This window comes from Haliaeetus leucocephalus, unplaced genomic scaffold (assembly GCF_000737465.1).
Source record: "Haliaeetus leucocephalus isolate CR32 unplaced genomic scaffold, Haliaeetus_leucocephalus-4.0 Scaffold135, whole genome shotgun sequence".
Taxonomy (NCBI): domain Eukaryota; kingdom Metazoa; phylum Chordata; class Aves; order Accipitriformes; family Accipitridae; genus Haliaeetus; species Haliaeetus leucocephalus.
Window position 1 is genome coordinate 1,458,651 of NW_010972571.1, and position 26,490 is coordinate 1,485,140.

Genomic DNA, 26,490 nt, shown 5'->3' on the forward strand with positions numbered 1-26,490 from the left:
TGTTTTTAAAGGGGTGATTCCCGGATATCCGAGAACCACTATGTGAATGAAGAAATGTTACTCATCTTAAGGAAGCAAAATTGGGTATGTAAGACAAGTCAGGCCAGCCCTGAGTATAATGAAATTGCTGCTTGTGTATGTCGTTTTTCAAGTTACTCAACATACAATCATTAGAAGACTCAACTTGAAATGCAAGGACTGTGTATACATTCAAAGAGAAACTCTTTAGAAGAAGAGTGACTTTTCTGGTCACTCTTACCTTTGAGCCATGTAATAGAAATGAGTCTAAAAGGACTTCAAGTTTATGTTCCAGTTTGGCAAGTGGAGAATGTATGGACTCAGACAATGACCCACACCATCAAACTGCCTCTTCCATTAAGTATCATTTGCCTTTCCACAATTACTTGAACCAATTTATTTTCTGTGTAAAGTACTAAATTTCCTAAGTTTCTGCAGAATGCCTGGCAAAAGGGGAGTCAGTAGGGGCATCACTGCTGCACCGGTCCAAATTATGGTTACCAAACAGAAATCCCTTCCTCTCAGCACCCTACAAATACCATGAAAAGGGACAGTTATTTTGTCAGACTTTTAACAGCAAAACCTTCAGGGACAATGAGGAGACCACCGCAAACTCACAGAGTTTGTTTGTACAGGGAACAGTGAAGTCAATCTAATATCATTCCCTAATATTTGCTGCAAGGAAAATACTGAAACCTTAAACTAACCTCAACGTTAATTACAAAAATTAAAATAATCACAAGAAACAAGATGCTGAAAACTATTTGAATACTGCCTACGTCTTATATGCAGCTTTCACGGCAATACTTCAAAGAAGCTTGCACATGAATTCTTCTGTGTTTCAGGTTCCTGCATTTTAATTTTGCCCACTAATGATATATTCAAGAAAGCAATTACATCAGAAGAGTAGTGTCAGAAAAGTTACAAAAAACTGTATTAGACAAATTTTCTTTGCAAAGAATCTAGGGGCATAAGGCAGATCCCTGTGTAGAGTGAAAATGTCATGAATTAAGAAATCTGCTGAATATGAGAACTTTATTTTTTATACGAAATAGTTCATCCTTTTCATGGTGTATTATAATACATTATCTTTTGGAATGAGAAAAAGATTTTGTATGAGAATGTTTTTATATTTATGCTAGTCTATTACATATCTTTGCTAAAAAGTAAATATTAAAGTAAGTAAAACAAAACCATGATTGTTCCCCCCCGCAAAATGCTACAAATCCATGCAGCTTTTGTAACTATAGTTTTCATGCACAAAAATAACCTCAAATACATTCAACATTCACACTTGACTTATCAAAATGCATTTAATATGTGAAATGAATATAGATATACAATTAGTTGGTCACTATTCATCCGGAGCAAAGTTTCACACTATAAAATATCCTTAACTGGAGCACTAAATCTTGATTAGATGTAACTAGATACTGATTCACAACTTAAACATTTAGCCATTTCCTTTGCTTTTGTCAAAACTTACTTTTTACAAAGTAAATGCCTTTTAAAAAGTTTTGAAGCCAAAATCCAACTGAAGATACTGTATGACTTTTCTGTTAAAAAAACCAACCCAAAACCCACTCCACTAAATTCCTGTTCAAGTATTTTCATACCGAGAAAACTCAGTAACAGTCTGAAAATTCAGAAAAGTACTCCTGTATTTATATTTGCTTTAAGTGAAATACTTTCCAAAGTCTGAGTCTAAATGACCAAGAAGAAACTAAGTACAATCTTGTGCTTTCAAGAGCAACGTGTAATTAAGGTCTCCCTACCATTTATTCAGGGAAGAAATACTGCTGCTTCTGGATTTTAAATTCATTAAAATCATTTTCCTGTCAGATGGCATGAGTGTCTCCAAGCAAGAGTGTCTTGATCTACTTTTTATTGTTACACTTTATGGGAAGAATACACTCACCTAAAAAGAGCATTTTCTTCCTTTTCGACCCTCTGCTCCCCTCCACCAAACAGAGTTAACATGACAATGACAATTTTTTCTTGGCTCCAGCTTGGATCCCACTATAGAGTATATTTCTGGGATTTTAAAATAATCTAGATTAATAACTCAAAGTAAAGTTTGAACATTTATAATATAGAGAAAATCTTGCAACTGATCTACAACTCCCTTGCAAATGCCAAGAAATAAGGCAAGTTTCAAGATACAAGTAACCTTCTGATTGTGCTTTTTATATGACCTCAATATTGCAAGGCATGCATGCTCCTGAACAACAATAATAAAACAACATTCATCCATTTCTCCTAAATCTAGTTCAACCATTTGTACCAGAATCAATGCTTATTAAATTAACACATATTAGAAAAGATCTTACAGGATCAGATGCATAACATTGAGAAAACTACTGCAAAAGCCGGTGGCAAGATTTTAATCCTCCTTTAAAAAGTATAAATCTGTAGAAACACTATGTTCTCAAGGAAAGTGTTTAATATGAAGTCATGTACTGTACATCACTCAGTGCAACCTTGAATAGAACCACATGAAGTTGCTCAGAAAGATATGAGTTTTATATAAAGTTGCACACCAATTTATTCAAATACAACAGAGTACTAATAATAAAGAACAACTTCTGACCATCATGGCTCCTATTACCTTAAAGAAATTTATAAAGTTATATATTTAATATACGTGTTCGTTGAATAAATAGCACTCAGCAATGGGCAGAGGGTCTTAAATTAGTACGCAGTTGGTTATCACTGTCACTTTAATCTGACTTTATTCATCCACTTTCCATCTAATTACAAATGCTGGCCAGTCACAACAACCAAGAACTGCTGATACTTGCGTTGGAGATACAGTCCCTAATACTGGACTGCAACTGCACACGGTTGGCATCTACATTGCTACCTGTCAGTATCATCCAGTGTTTTGTTCAGACATTCAAATCAGTATAACTTAAGAGTAAAAAGCACTAAAAATCTGTGAACTTCCTTAAGACTTTGTCCTAGAAACAAAGCATTCTCTAAGTCCCACAGTATTTCTTGGGGTGGAGGAGAGGCAAACAAAAGAGAGCCAAGGATAGCCATGAAATAGCATCCCTTCCCCTTCAAGGGAAGTTGCAGACAATTTTTTAGAAATTTTTTTTTCCTTAAAACTTTACTGGAACATTATCACAGCTCTGAACACACCAGAGACAACTGTCTGTGATGGTCACATCTATGGTAAGAGGGTCACTTGAAATGCACCAAAATATCATTACAATCTTGTTTTTAAAAATATACCATTGACAACCTAACTGTTTCTCCCTTCCATGGTTTTATTCGTTCAGAAACACTTAAGGCTGCCACTTTTAATCCTTTAAGAACAACTTTAACAAATTCTGATTTAACAAATTCTGATTTAACAAATTCTGATTAGCATTTAGGATCATCTAAGTTAGCAGTTGTTTCTTACTGAAAAAAAACCCCACACATAAAAGTCTTCTGACCAGGTTCAAGTAATACCACTTGTTACCAGTGCGATGCTTCTGAAAAAGTTCGAAGGTCAACAAAATGCAGAAGAGCTGGCATATAATGAAAACTATGTAAGAAACATACATAATAGTAAGCAGGTGACAACAAAGGCAAGAAGTTACTGTCCTCAAGTAGAATCATAGACTGGTTTGGGTTGAAAAGGACGTCCAAAGATCACCTAGTTCCAACCCCCCTGCCATGGGCAGGGACACCTTCCACTAGCCCAGGTTGCTCAAAGCCGCATCCAGCCTGGCCTTGACCACTTCCAGGGATGGGGCAGCCACAGCCTCTCTGGGCAACCTGTTCCAGTGTCTCACCACCCTTACTGTAACGAATTTCTTCCTTATATCTCATCTAAATGCACCTTCTTCTAGTTTAAAACTAAAGGCCTAAATCCCTACAGGTCCTGGTAAAAAGCGTCTCCGACTTTCTTATAAGCCCCCTTTAAGTATTGAAAGGCAGCAGTAAGGTCTTCCTGAGTACTGGGATTTCCAACCAGCGAGGCTGGTTTCCTGGTTAAAATGAAAACAAACTATAAAGCAAGCACCAAGTACAATGAAAAAAGCTCTACCAGACCTGGCTGGGCTCTGTCCAAGGCCAGCTCAGCCTTCAGAGCCACAGTGCCCCAAATGTGGCTCAGGAGGCAAATGGGGCAGCCTGGCAGGGGACAGGGGCAAGGGAGATGCAGCGGACAAGGATCACTGCCAGAGGCCACTTGAACGAACAAGGATGTGAAGCAGTACCAATTTTGTCAAGTGGGGACCAGCTACATAAAGTGGATAAATCCTGACACGATACCTAGAGAGAAGAAAGGATGTCTGAAAAGAATGGGCTAGTAACACACAGTAGTGCTACTCCTCACCCGGAGGATCTAACAGTTACCTAAAATAAAGCTCTGGGAATTACTAGTCCTGAGGTGACATTATGTACCCTTGTGGGGAATTGATATAATTTCATTTTAGTGCTTTGCAAAATAACTCCCAATCAGGGACCTGTTCTTCCACCCTTTGAAGCTGCATGTCCTGCAAGTTTTGGTACATCTGAGAAAAAAGTCCTTAGCTCATGGATATCTATCTCTATAGCCGATCTCTGCAATACAGCCATAAATTAAACATAAGTGCATGGACCACCCACACTTTAGGAACAGCAATAACAGAAACATTGCAATGAATGTGTGTTGGGTTTTTTATTTTTTTAAGACTTAAAATGTTCTGCTCATACAGATGTGTGATGACCTCTATGAGCTGTGTAACAGTGTAACAAATGGGTAATTTAGTTGCTACACAAACCACAGATTATTGTAGTGTTTAAGAAAAGATGCCATCTGTAACATGATTGCAAGTCACCAGATAGTGCTTTTTAGACTGATAGTGAAGTTTATTTGAACTTAAAGGAAGTAACTGACAAATCATAAAATGCTGCTATTCTAGAGCCTGTAAGAAAATACATAAAATCACTTAAAGATTTCTTTTTAGAAAGTACTGCATTTCAAATTATAACCACTTTCTGCAGTATTTAATTATCTGAGATATTTCCTCTGAAAAATACAGTTCATGTTTCCTGATGTTTCATAACCCAGTTTATAAAATGGAGACTTTAGAGCCAGGCTAGAAGCCAACAAGTATCAACTATTTTATGGGATTTAATTACTCCTTAAGTCAAAGGAACTATGTATAAAGTTATACAGTACTTTGGTTTCCTTATGAATTATTTCAATAGTGAAACTTGTTTGACCAGTTTCATTATTATGTCAACATAAAAAAATCTGTAACACAAGAAATTGGGAAGTGTTAAGTAAAACTCCAATCTTGGAGAAGATTGGAATAATTTCAAACAAGGCGAAATACAGGAAAATAAATAACTGGCATTTAAAAATACTTTGTCTTCAAAGAAATTATTGGTCTTAAATATAGGCTTAACAAATTAGGAATAATAAGTAAAACACATGAAATGCACATTATCACTTTCCAGTCAAAGGATTCTTAACACGATTTAATTCAAAGTCTGAAAAATTTAAAGCATACCAGTCCTGAAACAACTGTGTCAAGCTTACTATGAAGCAAGCACATGGATACATAATTTTAAAACAATTGTACATGTGTCTGAAATACTAGGGCTCCTAAAAAACATCAATTGCAATGTTCTTTTCTAAAGCAATACTGATTGCTTTCCTTAATGAAATTTCTATTTTCTTGTTTTTCTAAGAAGAGCTGTAAGAGGCAAAACGGCCAAGGACAGAAGAGATTCACTGTTCAGCAAATGAGGGATAGGGAAAGAAAACACGTGTATTTTGGCAGTCTATTTTAATCATGAAGACAGAGCAGGCAATTTCATTTTTCTTTCTTCCCTTCTCATTTTCACCCAGCAGTCAACAAGAAGCAACAGATCTATTGATCTAATGATTTAATGCATACTACATTATTGCATGGGTAAGTAAAATCCAGAGATGAAATGGAAGGCAAAGAGCAGCAGCCACAGCTTTGAGTTTGCATCTCAAGTATCAAGACTTGCCCATAGCATGGTCTACCACTGAAGAAGCATAATTCCTACTTTGCAAATGAAAGGTATCTGGCCGGTTATGTGGAACCCCTGTTGCCTGAAGCTAGTCTTCTTCACTGGTCTGAATGCTGCCTCCAACACTTTGAGTGAGAGAGGAGGGAAGCATTACGCTACCGAATTTGGCTCACTCTGAACTCACCATGGGGTAGAAACCAACTTTGTCAAAAGCCTTAATAAATACTTAAAGAAAGATCTCTCGGGCTTGTTCATAAGTATGTAAATCTTGTCTTATATTAAGTGTACATTGAGCTAACCAGAATATTCAAAAGCTGCTATAGCAATTTTCAACAACAATTTTAACTACTTTTTGAAAGACACAAATTCTCTAGTAATAGGGAAAAAGCTATTTTTATTAGTTTTTCTAAGTAACAAAATAAAAAGACATTCCCAAAATTATGTAGATCAGTACAATGAGTTCATTATAATTATTTACTATAGCGTTATCATGTCATTTTTTAATTTCACAAAGTTGGATGCAATGACAAATGATTTTTATATAACCTATAATAAGCAGTCTAAACACTTGAAAATAGTGAAACTGTATAACTACACATGCACACACAAAAGCCACCAAAAGCACAAGTCTTTACATTTCAACTCTTTTTGACAGTTCCAAAATTCAGGCACACATCCAGAAGAACTTTCTGCCCCACGTCTGGTCAGTAAAGAAATTGAGGTTAACCTTTAATTTTTAATGTCACCTGCAGCCAGTGACTGCTTTTTCTAATGCAAGTGACAGATAAACAGCAAAACACTCCCAAGATGATACACAAAGCACCACATACCATAAGTGCATTTTTATTTTTATACCAACTCAATTTCTCAAATGGATAACCAATGTTCCTACTAATTTACATTAAGAATTGAGTGAAGCATGAAAATTGTTCTGATGCATAGGCTCTATTTCTTTAATGTACTGCATAGTGTTCTGTACTTTATTGCAACACTGGAAAAAACTAACTACACTTAAAAGGTACAAAAACTATACATACAAAACCATAAGCACATACATGTCTTAAAAAAATCACTTCAGAAAGGGTTTTAAATTATCCAGAGCAGTATGAAGGAAAAATAACTAAAGTCACTGATGGAAGTCAGTAAAATAAAAAAATTGTTCCTATTAAAATAAGTTTCCTGACCTTTAATCACTAGTACTTTAAATCTACGTTGCGAGGATTTCAACTTTTAAATTCCTTTATATAATTCAATAGTATCACCTTAACATTTGCAAGGTAATTCCAAGCTAAACAGAGGGAATATGACAAATTGAGGTAATATAATCTAGCTATTTAAGGCAAAATTGGCAAGTCTTTAACAGCAAACACTGTATCGTTACTAAACACTGCCATGTTGTTAATGTAAGGAGAGGTTTGAATTAAGACAATGAATTGGCCCTCCAGGTCGGGACTTAGGGCATATTATGGGAGAAAGCAAAGAAAAGCTCCCACTGACACTATGTTTCACCAGTTCTGTGGAAAGCAGACTTTAATACAGTCATTCGTCACTTTTAAAAACAAATACTACAGTTAATATTTTTCACTTGTCTTTCAAAATTTAACATAGTAAAGTGGGGAGAAAAGCATCTATGTTTGTAAAATAAGATTTTATTTTATTTTATTTTTTTGTTACAGAAAGGGTATTTAAAATGAGTTTTGGACAACTACAGGAAAGACATAACAAACACCATTTTTATATATGCTAAATGTATAACTATGACATTAATGAAAATGAGGCAAATTCAGTTTGTCTTTTAGAAAAAAACATAGAAAAAATAACTCACATAGTGGCAGGTGCTCAAACACAAAGGAGACAGTTGTCCTTAGAATGATATTCTCTGCACATTCAACAGTCAAGTAGCATTGGGATAAGGCCCAGACACAAGCAGCAACAAGGAAGCTGGAGTAGCAGTCCCGGTACCAGACTTCTGGAATTGACCTTTGGATGGAAAATAAAGATGCGTGATGAAAAAAAAATGCTAAAAACATTTTTATTTTTTAATTTGACCTAAAGGGATTCAAGTGACCTAAGGCATTGGATTTCTTCTGGAAATTTCCATATAACAAAAAGTCAAGTGACCAAAACTAGTATTTTTTTTCAAGTCAAATAAGTATTTCACATAATCATGTAACAGGAGAGATAGAAACAACATGTAAGGTAAGTCCATGTGGTTCAATTTATTTTTAAGGTGACAATAGTGATAGAGAGACAACTCTTAACTACTTGAGCATTATAAAGACTTCTTCAGTATTAAAGCTGAAATTTATATCAACTTGCAAGTCTTGGCTATTTCTCAGCATTATTTTCAATTCCTTTCTTGTGACTGAGCTTCTTAAAAACATGTATTTTACAAATCTCAGTAACTTGATATTGTTAGAAGTATCTTCTAGAAAGTGGTTAATTCATTATTAATAAGACAAAAAAAATTTATACAGGGTTCAATAGCACACTACTGCTGGTTATAAACACATTAAAAATGTTCAAGGCTATGGTTCTAAGAAAAATTTAACAAATCAAATTCCAGCAACTGATCAGCCATCAATCTTTTAACTCCCTTTTAACTGTTCAAAAATGCACTTGTAAATCAAGAAAAAAAATCTTTTTTTAAAAAATCTCTCTTCAAAACATGTTTATGCAGAATTTTTCAACTACTGTGAGTTAAACTCTGTTCACATAATGATGGGATACGCTTATTTTAAAATAATTTTTCCTATTAAAACTATGCAAAGCTAGTAGTGTTGAATTGGAAGAAGCATCTTGCCTTTTTGAAAAGCTGGTACTTACTCTGTTTCTACAGTGTTTCCATCAGAAAACTTAAGAACACAACCATCTAGATACATTTTTAAAAAAAAGCCCTAGAAGACACTGGTTTTGCAGGTAAGTACCTGAATAGCTCCTGTAATCTGACCACTGTTGTCAAAACAAATTAAATCGCATTCAGAAATAAACTATGGAAAACATACTCACTTTGAAGGAATAAATTTAGGGATTTCTTTTTAAGAAATTAAATTAAATACAATTGTCTACATGTGAGTATATTAAACAGTTCCAAATAAATAGTGGGTTTGTTTTTTTTTAATTTGGATTAGCATCCTAGTTGCAATATAACAGCATATAAATGTATTTTTATTCTAGAGCATACTTTGAGTTATTAAGCCTGGCATTAAATTTTGTAACAAGATGTAATATATCTAATTCAAGAGGGCTTAGAGTATTCCTGTATTACTTATTAATATGTTAAGTGAATCTTTGGACAATTGATTTCAACTAGGTTTTGTGACTAAAATATGTGACAAAATACAATTTTCAAATTACATAGTCCATTTGTCATAACTACTGCTCTAACTTCTATAGGTGTTAACAAATTAAGCAAAAAAAGCCGCACTGACTAAATAAAGGATGGTAGCCAATTCAGGATTTAAAAGCAACCATCAGCATCATTTGTATATAGCCATTAGCTAAGTATCTTTACTGCCTTTCCTTGCTGTTCTGCTTTCCTATTTCCTTCTTTTGCTTTTTATACCCTCCTTCCTGCATTTTCCCCTCAAACAAAGCCTGCAAATAAAGAATAGTGAATATGTATATTTGCAGAGGACTTACTACAGTGAGACCATAGTCTTGTACTGAAGTAAAAAAGAATAATAAGAAATGTATTACTCAAGTATCACAAGTCAATTCAGTCACAGCTGGATCCAATCAGTGACTGGTTTGCTTAGAAAGATCAATGTATTTAACATACTAATCCTGTAAATTCTTACTGAAACAACAGAAACATTCCCAGCCAGTGGCTTAAATAATGTTTATGGAGCAAAAGAAATAGAAAATATTACTCTACATAAGTTCTGAAACAGAGGTGATGACAACATATTTCATACGAGTGCAGCACAATGATTTTGACATTATTCATACAGTTGTGATAATAGTTTGCATCAAGTTACACTGTAGAACGGTCTCTATCCCTGCATTGATGTTTTCTGAGTTATAAATGAGTCGAACAGAGTATGGAGAATGGGAAGAGCATGTCTCCCCATTTAAGCATTTGGACTACCTGAAATCAAAAGACAGACTTACTGTGAATATGAAGAAACTGTATGAGTGGAAATGAAAAAGATGAAGATACGAATAAGTTACTGAAATAATTTACAGAACAGAATATACAATTATGTTAAGATTTGTATAACATGACAGAAGATGTAAAGATTATTCTTCTTGAGAAGTAAGAAAGAAAGTAACTTGACTACATGAACTAGAGAGTACCAGTAAGCAGAACAGGAAAGAAACTGCCTGTATTTTAGCAAAAGTGATGACATCCTCATGTAGACTGCTCAATTCATCTGAAGGATCTGTATTAGACATTCTGGAACTTACATGGGGACTACATAAATCAATACCATGGCGAAGGCAGACCATCTGCCACACTTCTTGAACATTATTTACAGAAAATAGTCTTCAAAATATGAATAAAGAGGTTTCCTTACTTGTGTAGATGCCTGCATACCTACATAGGATGGAGGAAAGCAAGAGTTCGGTATCATATCATATGCTAGTAGAAGGTTCCTAACAACCAAAGTTACTCCAATGTTGAAGGTAGGTATCAGGAAGAAAATGCACATAATTTAACTTAAACTTCTAAATGGAAGTGTTTAGGAAAGCTACATTTTGCAGCTAACAAAATAGGCACAGTAGTACATATCCAAGGGAGTCTTTATGTTTCCCATGGTCCACTAGTCCTAAAACTATGCTCCTGCTTGGAAAATTGAGAACATGAAAACAACCCAATACTTTGCCACTTGTTCTCAGTAAGTCTTACTTCACTATCCTTTCAACATACATTAAACAAAAGCCAGTTAACGGGGCAGGGGAAGGGAAAGGGAGTGGAAACAAACAGAAACTAGCTTAATTTTGCTATTCTCTGTTCTTCTTCCCCCAATACTGTTTCCCTCAAAAAGAAATTATATAACTAAGAATAAATGTAGCAAATCATATAAATTACCTTGATATTTCACTATTTTAGTAAATACATTTGATTCTCTTCTCATCAAGATTCAATGGTGTTTCAAAGACCTATGTTGGATCTAAACCTAATGTCTTTCAATTTACATAAGTAAACTTTAGATTACGCTTTAATTTTGAATTGCCACGTATTACTTTTTTGATATCTGTCCATCATAATAACGTACCAGAATTGAAAACTAAAAATACTGAAACTGACATCAAGCTGTACTGAAAGTATTTCAGTAAGAACAATTCATTTAAAAACAGAACATGTGGCATGCTTAAAGGATGGAATTTTGTTACTGAATAGAGTCTAGGAATGTTCCACTTCTGCATTGCTTCTCAGGTATACATATGCACAAAAGAGCATTTTAAGATGCCAGAAGCTGAGTAAGATACTCACTTGTATAGGTCTATTAAATCTGTGAATGCAGGAGCTGCTGCATTTCACAGTCTATTATTTATATGACAGAATGAAGATCTGAAAACATGAAATATAGCCTTAAATTATTCACTTATTCTTTTTACAAAAGGAGAAACCGTCAATCTAACACTAAAAGACTTCAAGCATATTTCTAAAGGTTTCATGAAAATTGCCTTATTTATCAAAACTTTATCCCCTCCGTTTGTTCATTAAATACTGCAGCTTTGCATTAAGGTCAAGCAGTGTCAACCAATTACTGTTGTTGGAAAAGTCCTACTTCCTTAATACTCAAAGAAAGCATGGTATATAGTGAATTATTTTAATAGGCAAACTGAACACTGTTTACCCAAAGTACATTTCAACCATAAAAATGTATTTTAAGGGTTTCTATCAACAATCAATTATAGTACTATTTATTATCACAGCAGCATTAAGCATGATTCTTTGTCTGCTTAAATGCCAGCCTTAAAAAACAATACACATCTATTTTAGCATATTCAGCAATATTCTGTTCTTAGCTCATACTAAAGAAAAATAACAAAAATTAAGTGACCTATAAAGGAAACTGAAAGGTAAAAGATAAAACACTGAATATTAAAGAGACAATATCAATTGGTATAAACATTCTGGCTTCTGTCCTCATTCTCTATTGGTGGGCACAGGGGTTTGGCTCAAATGACAGACCTGAAAAAAAATCCACCCTGCTTTTGCCGCTCCTAATTTTATAGTTTTATTTTGGGTAAAATTCTCCATCTTGCAATATACAAGAACAGCTGAACAACAGATCAATGATGGATTTTAGGTGGTTATGTACAAATTTATTAAGAAATGGCTGAGAAAAGGCCACCCATGGGCCATCAAACCAAATACCAAAGCCAGTCATTCAGGATAAAAGGATTTCCATTATATACTTTGATGTAACAATTCAGAATAGAGTTCCCCTTGTCCTAATTCAATCTTTTCCCCAATCCATTTTAATGGCCTGTGGTTCAAAAGGCCAAATGATGATTTTGGTATGTAATCACCTCTATCTTTACACTTCACATAAGCAAAATATTGCATCTCATTTCCCTTTGGAACTGACCTGTTTACTCCCATTCCACCTAGTACATAAGATATGATGAAAGAACACTTAATTAATTTTCTGATGTTAACCTTTGAAATCTTACTGCGTATGAGGCCAACTGTGCCTTTCTGAAGTTACAAAACAGGCAAAACCAAAGAAAATTTCTTCTGCACATGCTGTCAGCTTGTCTCACTAGAATAAAGTTTTCATTCATGTCCTGTATCAGTGATCAATGAGACATACAATGATACAAGACACACATACCATTGCTACAAACAAGGAGAGGAAATAACATAACAAAAGGAATGAAAAAAACCCCTGAAACAAATCATGCTGAAAATTATGGAGGAAGAGAGATGTAACAGAGTAGGATCTACTATCTCATTATTTCTAAGAGATCAGAATAAAGAAAATCAAAAGAAGTAGAAAAGAAAAAAAAAACAAAACAAACAAAAAACCAAACCAAACTTAGAACAAGCCCTCTCCTGTCCCCCCACAAGTTCCAGTCTACCAGTGAAACCTGAAAAGATTTTAGAACCAATTATCGCACAACCAAATTTTAAGAAGAAGATATAAGAAGATAAAAAAAAAAAAATAGATCCCCTTCAAACTCATCTGAATTAATTTACTGGAAGGTTGTTAACTGGCTTCATGGATGAAAGGTAAAAGTAGATGTGATACAAGCTTGAGATTAGAGAGATTTTAAACATATTCTGCATTGTTGTTGCCAATGTAACAAAACACTGTCCAGATATAATCACCACAAGCTGGACACAAAAATGATTGAAATCAGAGAGCAGTTGTTCTTGAAAAGAAATTTTCAACAGCAATATCAAACTGGGTATATATTTCAAATGGATCTCAGAGACTTCTGTTTAGATCTGTTTCTATGTGGTATTTTCATAACAATCCTAGTGACTCCAAGGCAGTGTGGTTATAAAATCAGCAGCTAATACAACACTGGGAGAAATTAGCAGCACCTCAGAGGACAGGATCTGATTTCCGAATGCTTTTGAAAAATGGGAGATATGGTCAGAAATCAAAAAAGACAAATCCAAAGTGCTACATTTAGAAAAGACGCATCACAGACATGAACACAAACTGGACCAGCAATTAAAACATTATGCAGGGAATCAATGGACAGAGAAGAATACAAATCAAAAGAGTAAATTTTGTGTTTTCTTTCAAAAAGACATCTCACTGAAGTAGGTTGGCACACGTGTTATATATGTGGGTGGGTGTGTGCACGCATGTATGCACATGCATGTGAAGAGCTGATAATTACTTTTTTCAATCTCTTGCTGTGCTTTATACAGTTTTGGACATCATAAAATGCCTATATTCTTAGAAAGATGTAGGCAAACTATGAAACGTCAGCAGGAGCGTGACTTCTAGGAGTGCGACTTCTAGCAGTGCTGGGGTATTTCACTCACTGAAGCTTCCCAAGAAAAGGTTTGATCAATGTGTTTGATCCTGCTGCAGGAAAGATTGAAAAAGATAGTAATCTGTGATCTTCCAGGCAATACATTTCTCCAATACCAGTCCCCCTGCCACGGCCAACTACAGTAAGGGACTGAATAAAAAGGAAGGCTGCCTCTGTGCGTCTTCAACAGCATAAGCTCTCCCATTTACCTCCTATCTTCAGACTCCCATATTCAAAACCATCACATCAACTTCCCTGGCTATCAGGCAGGTGGAGAGGAGGTTATTACTCTGCATAGCTGCTTTTAAGTTTCCTTAACATGCGCCAATACTAGATTGAGCACAGCTGTGGGTAACTTTTCCTGTTTTATCATTCTTTGGCTAAAATTACCTAGCATTTCATGTAATAAAAAAAATCCATCACTGATCATTTTTATTTTCATGCTACATGTGTGCCCTTAAAAGGAGCATGAACAGCTTTGTGTACAAAAGCCTAATGCACAAATGATATAGATAAAGAAATTATATCCTGAATTGCACAACACAAAACCAAAGTGTTTTTAGGCGGTCTCCTTTCCCTGTGCTAGCTTCTTCAGCCACTTCATGAATAGCTCTTAATAATTCCTTACCTTACGTCCTGTAATAACAATTGAAAATTGTTTGCAAAATTAAAGTGGCATGCTAATCAACAGCTCTTCTGTGAATTGGAGAACAATCTTCAGCTTTATGGGACGTCACTTCAGTATAGTGGATCAAAAGAAATGGATCTTCTGTACTGATGAAACCAGCCTTGTGAGGATAGAGAGAATAAGCTCTGCTTTTCTAGATCCATCAGCTCTACTGGATAACACTAGCCAGCAGTGGGAGATATGGAGGTGGGCTGTAAGATAAGGAACAAGCTAGAGGCAAGAAGAGCTGTTATAATTATAGCTGGGAACACAGAATTTGTTAAAGGAAGTCTACTGTATAATTACATTTGAAAATTTAGCAAGATGCCCAGAGGCTGGCTTGCAGCTGTCAGGAACTGGTAATGCTAGAGTTCTGCTCAGGAGGCAGCAACTACTCCAGCTAAGCACACCTCCCTGTAGTTGAGCCGACTTTGATAAGGCAAAGGAATGACTTCAGCTAAAATTAGTAAGATTACACAACACATGAGATTATACCTATTCTCAGTAAAAAGTGTTCAGAGATTGGGCATTATTTTAAAGGAAATTAAATGTAAATCTGCTGGGTTTGATACTACATTAATTATATTTTTTGAATGAGTGATAAAGGTAGTATTTTTTGAATTGCATATTTTATTTATTAACAGTTAAAATTCAGATTTTTTTAAGATATTAATTAATAATCAAATTAGCCTCAGGTTAATATCGGTTTGCATACAAAGTCGTAGTTCTCACTTCAGTTTATCTGGCCCAATCAAATGAAAATGAATGAGTGAAATGCAGACAGAATGCAAAGATTAAAAAAAAAATAAAAATCTGTGTATCTGTTTCTTCCTTGGATTTAGAGCTGAAGTGATGTTGCTACTGAGAAAAAAAAACAGTAAACTACAAACACTTATCCAAAGTGGTAACCTGCAAACAAACTGAAGTATGAAATATGATTAAGCCATTTTGGGAAAAAAGGTAGAATTAAACAATTGAAAAAAATTGCTCATTTTATATGAATTTAATGATTCTACTTAAAAAAAGTATATTCTGCTAATTCAAATGTTAGCAAATTAAGTGCTGAGCATATTGGAAATTATCACCAACCATAAGTATTACTGGTGTTTATTTAAAACACATCCAGATAAAGAATTGAGCAAGAATCATAATACAGTCATAAATTTGATCATATTTGGAATTTTGGCAGAATTCAAAATTATGTCATCATATTATCATCACAAGAAAATAAAAAGCTCTAGAAGACAGAACAGAGACTGCAAGCCTAAAACAAAACTTTAGAGTAGAATTATTTCTAAATGCTAATTCCTCCTCTTATTTCAGACAAAGTTTTATAAGAAATTTAAGTATATATGTCTACTTGGCATTATGGACTGTAAGGAGATAAAACTGAGGGTTACTTCACCTTTAATTAAAGGAGCTACTGCTTCCATTTTGAAAAGGTGAAGATTGAAGAAAGTGCTTAAATCCTCAAATAATGTCTAAGTGCTGAAATTGTCAGTACAGGTAGCACATCAACTGCTCCATATTTGCTCCATCAGCCTAAAGATATTCTTGTTTGATGCCTCATTACTATAATCAGTTAAAATACTAGAGTTGTCTTTTCTACAGAAAGGTAGAAATATTTTCTAAGTATCATAAGCTTTGCTCACTTAGAAAAATGTTCTCAACTTAAGACTGAATAAAAGGTTCCTTTCTGTGCGTCAAGTCTGGCTTTTGCTCAGTGTCAGCAGGACTGTAACAGCACTGCTTTTTGCTATCTACAACATTTCTTTTGAAGAGGGGGGAGGAAAAAAACCTAAGAAATCAGCTATTTTACACAAATTTCTCTCCTCTAATTTTTCTTTATATGGACATTTGAACATATACGATCATTCCAACAAAAGAGGGGCACCTGTTGAACATACAAAGTTTCAGTTTTGTTTGACTTTTAAAGATAATCAATCTTTACAATTTCATTTATTTCTTTGCTTTCATTTTGAAAGTAAAATACAGTGACTTGAAAAAGTCAAGTCTTTGAAAGACATACAAATTAAACGTAAGTACCTTGTTTAAAAAGAGAAATTAAAATTAATTTTGAAAGAAACTTCAGGAGCTCAATACTGATTTCAGACAGTGACATAGGTTTTATTCAAATATGATTTTTTCAGGACTGTCTGTCTAACTTCACATATTCTGAGCCTTGGTCAATTCTGGTTGCACAGATATTGCAAATGTAAAACAACAGTGTCAGGCTTCATATTGATTTCTTCTACTTCAAGCATAATAGTTTCCTATGTTGACTTCTGTCATATTCATCTATATTACACCATATAATGCAGTTTTAAGGACTGCAATGATCCATCCAGGAATGTACAGAGAACTCAGTCTTTCATCTAAAATATTACTGTAGAAGAACAAAGGCATTTTCATGAAACAGTTAACTTTATGTATCAACAATTCCACAGTAAAATACCGGAAAGCATACTCCATTAAATTGCTGAGAGTTGCATGTTCTTCTATTGCTCTGGACAAAGAAAAGCCTTTAAACTTCTTAATATTGATTTTGAAAGAAAAATAATGTCTTATATGGAATTTTTCTGTAGATTCTAATATGTAAGCACAGAAATCTATAAATCTAGGGGGCACTTTTACCTTTATTTTAATACACAAAAAAACCCCAAACATAAAAACAAAACAGAAGAAAGAAAAGTCAAAATTACCTTCCTTGCTAGTACATAAGGCAAAATAAACACTGCTCACATTTGTAGAAAACGCACTCTTCCCAAGAACCTTTTAAGCAAAAAGCTTTGTATGGAAATAAAATTTTCTAATACAATTGACAAGTGCTAGTTCCTCAACTGCCAAAAAATGAATGAAATCTGGCTGTGGTTCCAAGTAGCTCTACTTCTGCAACATGATACTTCTATCATCACAAGTGTGGCGTGTATTCAGTACAGTTTTAACACACAGGGATGTACAATACCACACCTTGAATGATGAGTGCTGAAGACCAGTCCCACTAAAGCTCAAAGGCTGTGAATCAAAAGACAGCTTGCTGTATCTCTGCCAAAACTTGTTTTGACTCTGCGCATATCTGTACACATACATAAGGGACTATCCTGTCTTTTAGATTGTAACTATCCTGAAAAAGAATATTTGCCAGTTTTACATTTTAGGCAAGGAGTTATGACTTCTGTTACTCTTATCACCACAGGTATCCATAACATACGATAATTTGTGTTTTCACCCTCTCTTACTAGCACGTCTCTATGTATCTATCCACTGAAACCAGCAATTTTCAAAAAAGTTGTGTAGCACAACACAACTAGATAAGACATTAAGTCAGCATTTAGTAGAATTTTAAGATGTATGACCATTTTTATGAGATTTAGGTTATGCATCCACATGAAGGCATACTTTAACATAATGGTAGTTACAATGGGAAGAAAATAGCCTACTGTTTCTAAAATCGCTTTCAAATATTTTAAATAGTTGCCTCTATTCTTTTCCTCATAAAATAGCGATGTCAAAGAACATCTAAAAATTCCTAAATTAAGGAAAGAAAACCAAGAATGCACATTATCTATAAAGTAGTAATAGGCAGAGACAACTTCACTAGGCTGTGACATATGACATCTGCTAGACTATTATCATAATAAATGGGAAAAGTAGGTGAGATTCTGTCAACAGCAAGGTATGAAGAAATGTATCTTCAACAGAATGACAAACATATCTGTCTTTAACAAACATAGGTCAAACTGAAATTCAAGTAGCTATGAGATAAATATTTTCACTTTATTTAATCCCCTTTTCTTCTTGATTTTAACAATTTCACTGAAGCATAATGTCTTCATTTATCAGAGATATGTATTTATGTAATTCAATTTCTTTTAGTGAGGATAAATTAAACTTGCTAATAATCAATGACTAAAAACTCACAAGAAACAGACTGTTACTTTTTCACACTTCTACAAATCATTTTAACTATGTAAAATAGTCACTTACGTTGTCACACAAGTCTACAAATACTATACATCGATCTGTGATTCCTATTGGTATACCCCATGCGGGTATCACACAGGTGTTGAAATAGCTTCAGCTCTGCAGTTGACCAGCTGAATGGTAAAACCACTGATCTCCTGGGGATCATACTAAGTATTTGATGGTATGTGCAAGGCACAAGAAAAATTATCTCATAACAGAGAAACGAGGGAAACAGTGACCTTCTGAAAGTAGGTCATGTTCCCACAACTCATGTTTCTTATGGTTCATTTTGCTCCATGTTTTATTTTTCAATTTCAGATGAGAACAAATCAAAAGAAACATCATAAAATTCTCATTCTGTGGAGACTGAAAATTGTCATTGGGTGCTTCAAAAATGTTAGAACATTGTCTTTTTATTTGTGACTAAAGGCAAGGCCTAATTTATATTTAGTCCTTTGAAAACTAGATATATACCTGCAAAGTAACATATACCAGATTATAACAATTTTCTGCATGTAAAAAAGTAGCAGAAGTTTGAAAGTCACCAAGTGAACAGTGGAGTCACAATGCAATGATGGGTTTTTGTAAGAGTCACATGGAAGAATTCAGGAAAGAGGGATTTATTTTTTTTACTTGTTTTTGACATGAAAACTTACTTGGAAAAGCAAATTCCCCAGAGGTACTGAAACATAAAATTTTGAAAGGAATATGGTGGGAAAAAAGGTGGAATATTAGTATCACTGTGTTCCTAGATATCTGTTTGCTTGATGCCTTGTTAAGTCTGGGGGTCTTTCCAAAACTGTACTAGTAAAGACAGTCTGTATGATGGTATTTACCTTTAAATAGCTTTCAAGAAATTAATGAGTGATTTGATCACGTATTTTCAGACTTTGGTAGAAGCTGATAGCATTAAGATATCAGAGAGACTGATTGGCAATTGGGTCTCTAGCTCACGTGTACTCTCACTTCATAACTATTGTCTCTCGCAACACATAAATGAGGCTGCTTGAAGTGTAAGGAAGGAAACCACAACAATGTTGCCATTTTGATACACTCTAATAAATCCATGACACATTTTAATGCTGATTTAAGGTGATCTAACAGAAGACTTGCCCGAATAGATATCCATTTTGGCCCTGTCACTGCCTTCCTTCAGAAGATAAGTTTCTGCTGTGAACCAACTTGTGTGCAACCCCTCCCTCTTCTCCCATTCACTGACAAAAAGAGCTTGGAAACATAAACCTGTTCTAAACTATTTCAAGCATAAGAAGATGGAGCATGAAGAAAGACTGAGTAAGGCAGCTAATATGTCCCAAGATATTTAAGGAAAAGTGGAGATTTCCTTTTACAGGGGTTGAATGGCTAACCCATATTCTATGGTTGCAATTCTGTTCTCATATCAATTTTATTGTGTTTAAATCAACTATCAGAAGCATCTGGAATGTAAGATAAATAACTACCTGCTTTTTCTTTAACACTAATCTAAATGAATGCATAAAGACTTGCACAAGAATTTAATAAAGGAGGACGGGGAGATCTAATGCTGGATTAAGTTGGGGTGGGGATGATGTCAGTGAATTAGGGCCCAGATTCCACTCTCGATGGTAGGTATTGACACCCATTCTTCAAAAAGTTAGGCAAGTCACTTCGTGCTGGAAGCGGTGAGAATAGCATTTCTACTTCAGAAGTTCTACTTCCCTTTCTGTAGTATAGCACAGTTGCAGTAGGAAAAGTAGGTTATAAATGGACTTAACACAGTGCTCTACCTGTTTACTGGACTGAACTTGGGTAAGTGTTTACTGCTCTTCCACTTAGCAACAAAAGAGGAGAAAAAAGAATAAACAAAATACAACAATCCTGCTAGACAGTAAGTATTGATAGCTGGATGATCACAATTTCAGTTCATAACAACTCTGTTGTTTCTGTTTTGAAATTTGTTTATGCCCAAAACTGAAATAAGAAGATTATCTACTGAACGTTACTATCAACATATATGGCTGCATAACACTTCATAACTTGGTTACTAAAAGTTTTAACTAAGACATCCAGGTTTAACTCACTGTTCTGTCTGACTCAGAGCACAGTTTTGCAACCTGAATCAGTCCACATAAAGAAGAAAGATTTGCCCATAGTACCTTTCCAAAACAACACAGTAGCTGTATGGGGGCAGGATCTTCCTTCCTCTCTTAAAACTTTTCCATAGATGCTTTCTGGAAAGAGACATGTCTTTGCACATTTCAGTAAAATTACCCTTCAGCAAACACGTATTGCCCATCAACTCTACTAGAAGCTGCAATGAAACTGGAATAGCTTCGCATAACCTGATAAAGATATGCTTCTGACTTCATCATGTTTCTCAGCAGCAGAAGCAGCAAACTTCTGATGTTGAAGGCAAGGAATCTGTCAGTCCACATCAGTGGTTTTTGGTGAAGTTTCTTTAATAGATTTAGCAGGAGCATGGATAAAGATGAACCACAGAAAAAAAGAAAAGCCACAAGTAAAAGAAAATAGACATGTTTTGTAAGTTTTCAACATTCAGCTGAAGTTGTCAGTGATTCCAATTCAATGTTTCAGGTGGGCAGTACTAAAGGGCAAGACTTTTTAAGGCTGAGAAATGCTTTAGGAGACAATATGCTCAAAGCTTCAGACTTTGATCTTGCTGGTAACACCACCTTTGCCTTTTCAAGCACATCTACTCAAGTTAGAGAGCATTTCACAAATCATGTCTTAACAGAAAAACTGCATCTATCTGCTACCCTAATCTGACTATCTTTAATAACAGAACTCACATTCAAAACAGCAGTTATACTGAGGAAGATTTTAAAATAAAAACTATAATTAAATACAGCTGACTTTGGAGAACTGAAAAATAAGAAAAGTCACAATCATTAGCTGTTGCAGATACAAGAGAAACTAAAATAAGGTACAGAAGTTAAATGAATGGGATATGGTATATTTCAATATATTTCATGTGTTCTTTTTCATTTTCTAATCCAAATACAAAAACAGGTTTCTCAGACTTCATCGACAGAAATTATCTAGAATTATGAAAACATTATTACTTTATAAATAAAAATATAATCCAATCATCAATGCTAGAAAGCATCAATTTAAACTCATTTACTTTCAGACAAGAAACAAACGACCATATTTCTTAATTCCTTAATGTAAACTTACAATTGATAAGGTAAACTTGAAGAACCTGGAAATTCAATCACAGTAATCTAAATGACCAGCTAATAGCCAAAAAAATAATAGATCTAGTGCAGATTTTACTCTGTGGCATAAAGTTGTTGACAATACATTCCTCAATAAAGAAAAATTGAATTATAGCCTTAGGGTGGTTTAATTTGGTACAAATTTTGAATAATGTTATATACATTTCCAAAGCAGATGCTAAGAGACTCTACAAGGACACTCAGCTCAATCAGAAGCCAGATTAAAGTTCCATCTGGAATGAAACAGTTCCACAGCTCTATTACAATTAGCAGAGTCACCAATGTCAGACTCAAAAGTTGGGCAATGTGAAACTCTCTCTTCAAAATACAGCTATTAGCCCAGAAACCAAACAAGTAGTTCACACATCTTTCAAACAGAACTCTTTAAGCAATCACAAACTTGTGCTTTTGTAGCTAGGATGAAACCTCTCATCCGTATTATTATGGTCATATGAATCATGAAGACTATCCAGACACAATGATTTTGTATCACCTTTCCCACTGCATGCATGTAGCATTAAAAATCACATGTGTGCAAGTAGCTGCAATACTCTAAGTATCAGCAGGCTAAGAATAGTACAGAAGCTATTTGTATGAAATAAAATTCAAGATTGATTTTGAATTACCCTGATCTTTGCCTTCCCAATTCCCAGACTTTTTGTTATGAACCAAAGCATTTTCCCAACATGTCGTGCTGAAGAACTGCACCCTGAAGTGATCCATCTTTAGACAAAATAAGAACAGAATTACCTATGAAATCTAATGGCTGAAAGTCAAAGCCTAATTCTTCAGCCAAATATGCAGTGTAACAGTATTTTCCTAGATAGAAGCAAAAACCAAATTTCAACTCAAGTTTACTAGAAGAAAGCATCCTTTCAAAGCACAATTCAGCAAACAGTAGTGCTGATACATAGACAGTTAACAAACACATTCAAGACAGAAAACCAAAATATGCCACTTGCCTTAAATTTACTATTTTACCATTTAAATAAATGATGCATCACACAAATAAGCAAGCCTGAATGCAGAAGTTAGAAATCAAATGCCCACATCTTGCATTTCTTTTCCCCCAAATAAATCCACAATGGATAAGTAGCAACGCAGACTTTGAAAAAATTACATCTCATTACACACATTTTCATCAAGAAAAGACTCGGTTAAAGAGCATATTTATGTTTTTTCCAGTTGCTGGTTACATTAATCAGCCTGATTTCTATTATGAAATAGTAAGCTGCTAGGTCTGAAAATATCTACAATGTTAATATCCGGATAAGAGCAAAGTGAAGAAAGAGATTAACTGTAGCCACTGTCCAGTTAGCAGCCTATACTGTTCTGTAATGAAGAAGTAAACTTCAACTTCCAAAAAACCCAGTAATAGTCACAATGTTATATTCAGTACCTTTAATTAGTGTTCAAATACTATCCAATAATCTCCGTATCTGAAATCTAATCTTCTAAATCTTTAGAGAGAAAAATTGACAATCTGGAGCAACAATGCGACTTTGTCCTTAAGTCTGACTCTGTTATTTCTGAAAATAGCCCATCTATTGCAGCAGGATAGAGGCATTTAGAAGAAACAAACAGGAAAGTCTGGTGGAAATTTAAATAGAGAAGCAAGATGTCAAAACTAAGATCACTGCAACCCAATCAGTGCCTTTGACAGAACATTGCCTTTTTTAAGGCAGTGGTCAAAAAGTGTCCATGGCTGCTGGTTACACCGGACAGGGCCAACGGCATCCACAAACTCCAGTATTGATGAAACCATGAAATGATCACTGTATTTCAGTTCCACACATGAACACAGCAGCCCATCAAAACAGCCACCTTCCCTATTAGTTAACGCAGGTTTTCTGAAAGATTAAAAAATAAAATAGCACCCCAAAATTAAAATGTTAATTGACAGAAAGCAAAGTATTGTAATTGAAACATGTCTCAAAGCCTGGGCTGGGGCCACACCACAAGCCTAGGGAGTCTTTCCAACAGTGTCCAGGAAAGTATCAAATTCTTCCTCAAAGAAACATCCATGATGGTAACTGATTATTCATGACAGAGAAATGTTTGGATAGCATGGGTCCTGGTAACCATCTAACTGCAGTTGATACAGAGTGAAGCACAGGCCTTAGCAGGTTTCTCCAAGAATTATCTTTCTCAGTGTTGAGTACATAAAAGCATTATCAAGATGAGGCACATATATAAGGCTTTTGCAACAATAAAGAACTATTTAGCTCATTTCCACAAGTAATAATCATCCACACTTTTAATCTTCAGCATGTTTTTTTTTTATGAAGGTCTGGACTGCAATGTAAAGTTTTCCCAATTTAATCCATGATCTGTGACTCTTGTGGCAGAGTTATCAACTTGCATAGCTTTAGACAGAAATAGTGCAGGAAATGATTAATCTTTCCTTCCTCATTCAAACATTCAGTAAACTAAGAGTGAGCAATCGTAACCAACAGTAGTTTACTCCTTGGTATCACATTACTTGTCCCTAAGCAAGTCATGAAATGACTTGACAAAGGCCAACTACAAGCTTATTTAGCTTCAGACCAAGCAAGGGACTGGAAGCACTTAGCAGCATCTCTGATCTCTTTGTCAATGAAGAGAAAAAATATTAATTTCCACTATTCTGTATATCTCAACAGCTCTTGACCATTGATGAACTTTCACCTACTTTAAAAGATGTGACACAAGTCCTGGTTACTGAATTAAAATTATTTGAGTTATTCTGGTAGAAAATTTCACACGATTCCCAGTAGTCCCTTGCCTGTGAAATTTCTGAAGTATCATTTCTTTTTCTGCTCCTTCTCAAGATCTACATGCAGCTGTTCTGAGACTTGATAAATGACACAAGCATAGGATTAACAGTGTACCAATACACCATTCCAACTGCCTCCTGTGGTCATGTCACCACCTTAAAGCACTTGGAGAAAACCACCTCATGGATAAACAGCTGGCTGATGTTGAACCCAGTGAAGAGACTGGATAGGGGATGGTCAAAAGAAAACAACTGAAAACTAATTCCGTAGAATTTTCTTTTTAATCAACAATTGGCCAATCTACTCCGTAGCTTAGCAACACTCTTACATTCTCTGTAGATGTTAACCTAGTATTTGGCAGCATCTGCAGAAAAAACACTTATCACCTCTTCTGTTAGCTGGAAAACTCTACTCCATTCTAGCAATGACTAAAAGTTATTCAATTATTCATATCTTCATCATCGCTCAGCTGCAGCATATTTCAAGATCAAGGCATAAAATTCTGGTTTTGAGCTCTCTTTTCTGTGCACTTGCTTGATTTCAGTTTAAACAACTACCCAAAGTTCCATGGGGAAGAAAATTCCCTATGATTAGAAAGACAAAACTCTTTCACATGAAGAACAGAACTTTCTTGGATGTTGGTCCAAGACCACAAAAAACATTCCCAGCAGGTAACAATGACCACCATCATCAACTCCAAGTCCAAAGGGCTTTTCTTCCTCTTGCTAACTTACACATCAAAATGTTTTTAAGACACTTATTTAATACAAAACAAGACTCTATTTTGCTAACACTTCTTCCCTTGGAAGACACTGATAGAACACAGCACTTACTGCACCACTGGAGCATTGCCCAACACCACGGTCTGGAAGATAGCATCCGACCTCAGCAGGGAGGCAAGATCCCAGTCCACCTCAGTATTATAACTGCCTGCCAACAGTTGCCATGCTCCTACTACCTTCCCTACTATTACTAGTGGAAGTTTACCCCTCTTTTTACACCATGCACTTCACACTGTCATTCCAAAAGCAGCCAACCCTAAAAAGCCGACAAACACCTTCACATATGAATCACTTTTCGTTGGCAAGTATCTTTGCTGTGCTTAATGGATACCTACTTTAAATGACAAAAACAAGACAGATCTAAAATCTGGTCTAATGTAGAAGACGAGGTTTTATCTTACTTTTTTTTCTATTCAGTTCTATCTTCTTCTGTGTTCCATAGCTTGTTAGCCAAAATTGTTTTGAACAGATGACTGCACTGTATACAGTGTATTTCTCCTACCTCTTAAGGCAGAAATATAATAAAGAACTCCAGTAAATTACATGTGTGACCTCCCATGCTTCAATCAAGGTTAGCTGTCCTCGGGATTTTTTTCCAGATATACTCCTACCACAACTCTTAAAATAGTTTCCAATAATTAGCCTATAAGTGATGTAAGGCTTACTAACTCTATAATTTATCCCTATTTTCAACAGCAGAGAAAAAAGAATTCAATATTTGGGAATAGCTCCTAAAATTAACTTAATTGGAAAAGAAAGTGCACTACTTAAATATTTATAGAAGTGATAAACTGTCTTTAAATCAATATTTTAATCACTGTATGCAGTCTAGTTCAACAAATCAACGTATGTCTTCACCAGCAATCTGGAATTCACACTCTTCTTTTTTAAGGAAAACAGGGATAATGTTCTTTACTTTATAGTTTGCCTTTAGCACCCAAATTACCTTGACCGCATTATTCCATTCTGCAGTACGCAAAGACACATCACTGATTCTTTGTTGGAGGAAAGCTCTTCTATGTCACCCTTTTTTCTGGAAATGCATGTAAGATCATTAAAAAGCAATCCTACTGAGACAGAATCATAGAATTATTTAAGTTGGAAAAGACCTTTAAGATCATCAAGTCCAACTATAAACCTCACACTGCCAA

At 34.9% G+C, this 26,490-nt stretch overlaps 1 protein-coding gene across 1 annotated transcript in view; it reads right to left on the minus strand.

Annotated features, from left to right (window-relative positions):
- Positions 1–26,490, minus strand: part of TBC1D5 (TBC1 domain family, member 5) — a 297,889-nt gene that overhangs the window by 248,588 nt on the left and 22,811 nt on the right. Inside the window, exon 2 of the mRNA XM_010585896.1 lies at positions 7,826–7,980. The gene's annotated coding sequence lies outside the window, so the exon portion shown is untranslated. The remainder of the gene's footprint in view (positions 1–7,825; positions 7,981–26,490) is intronic.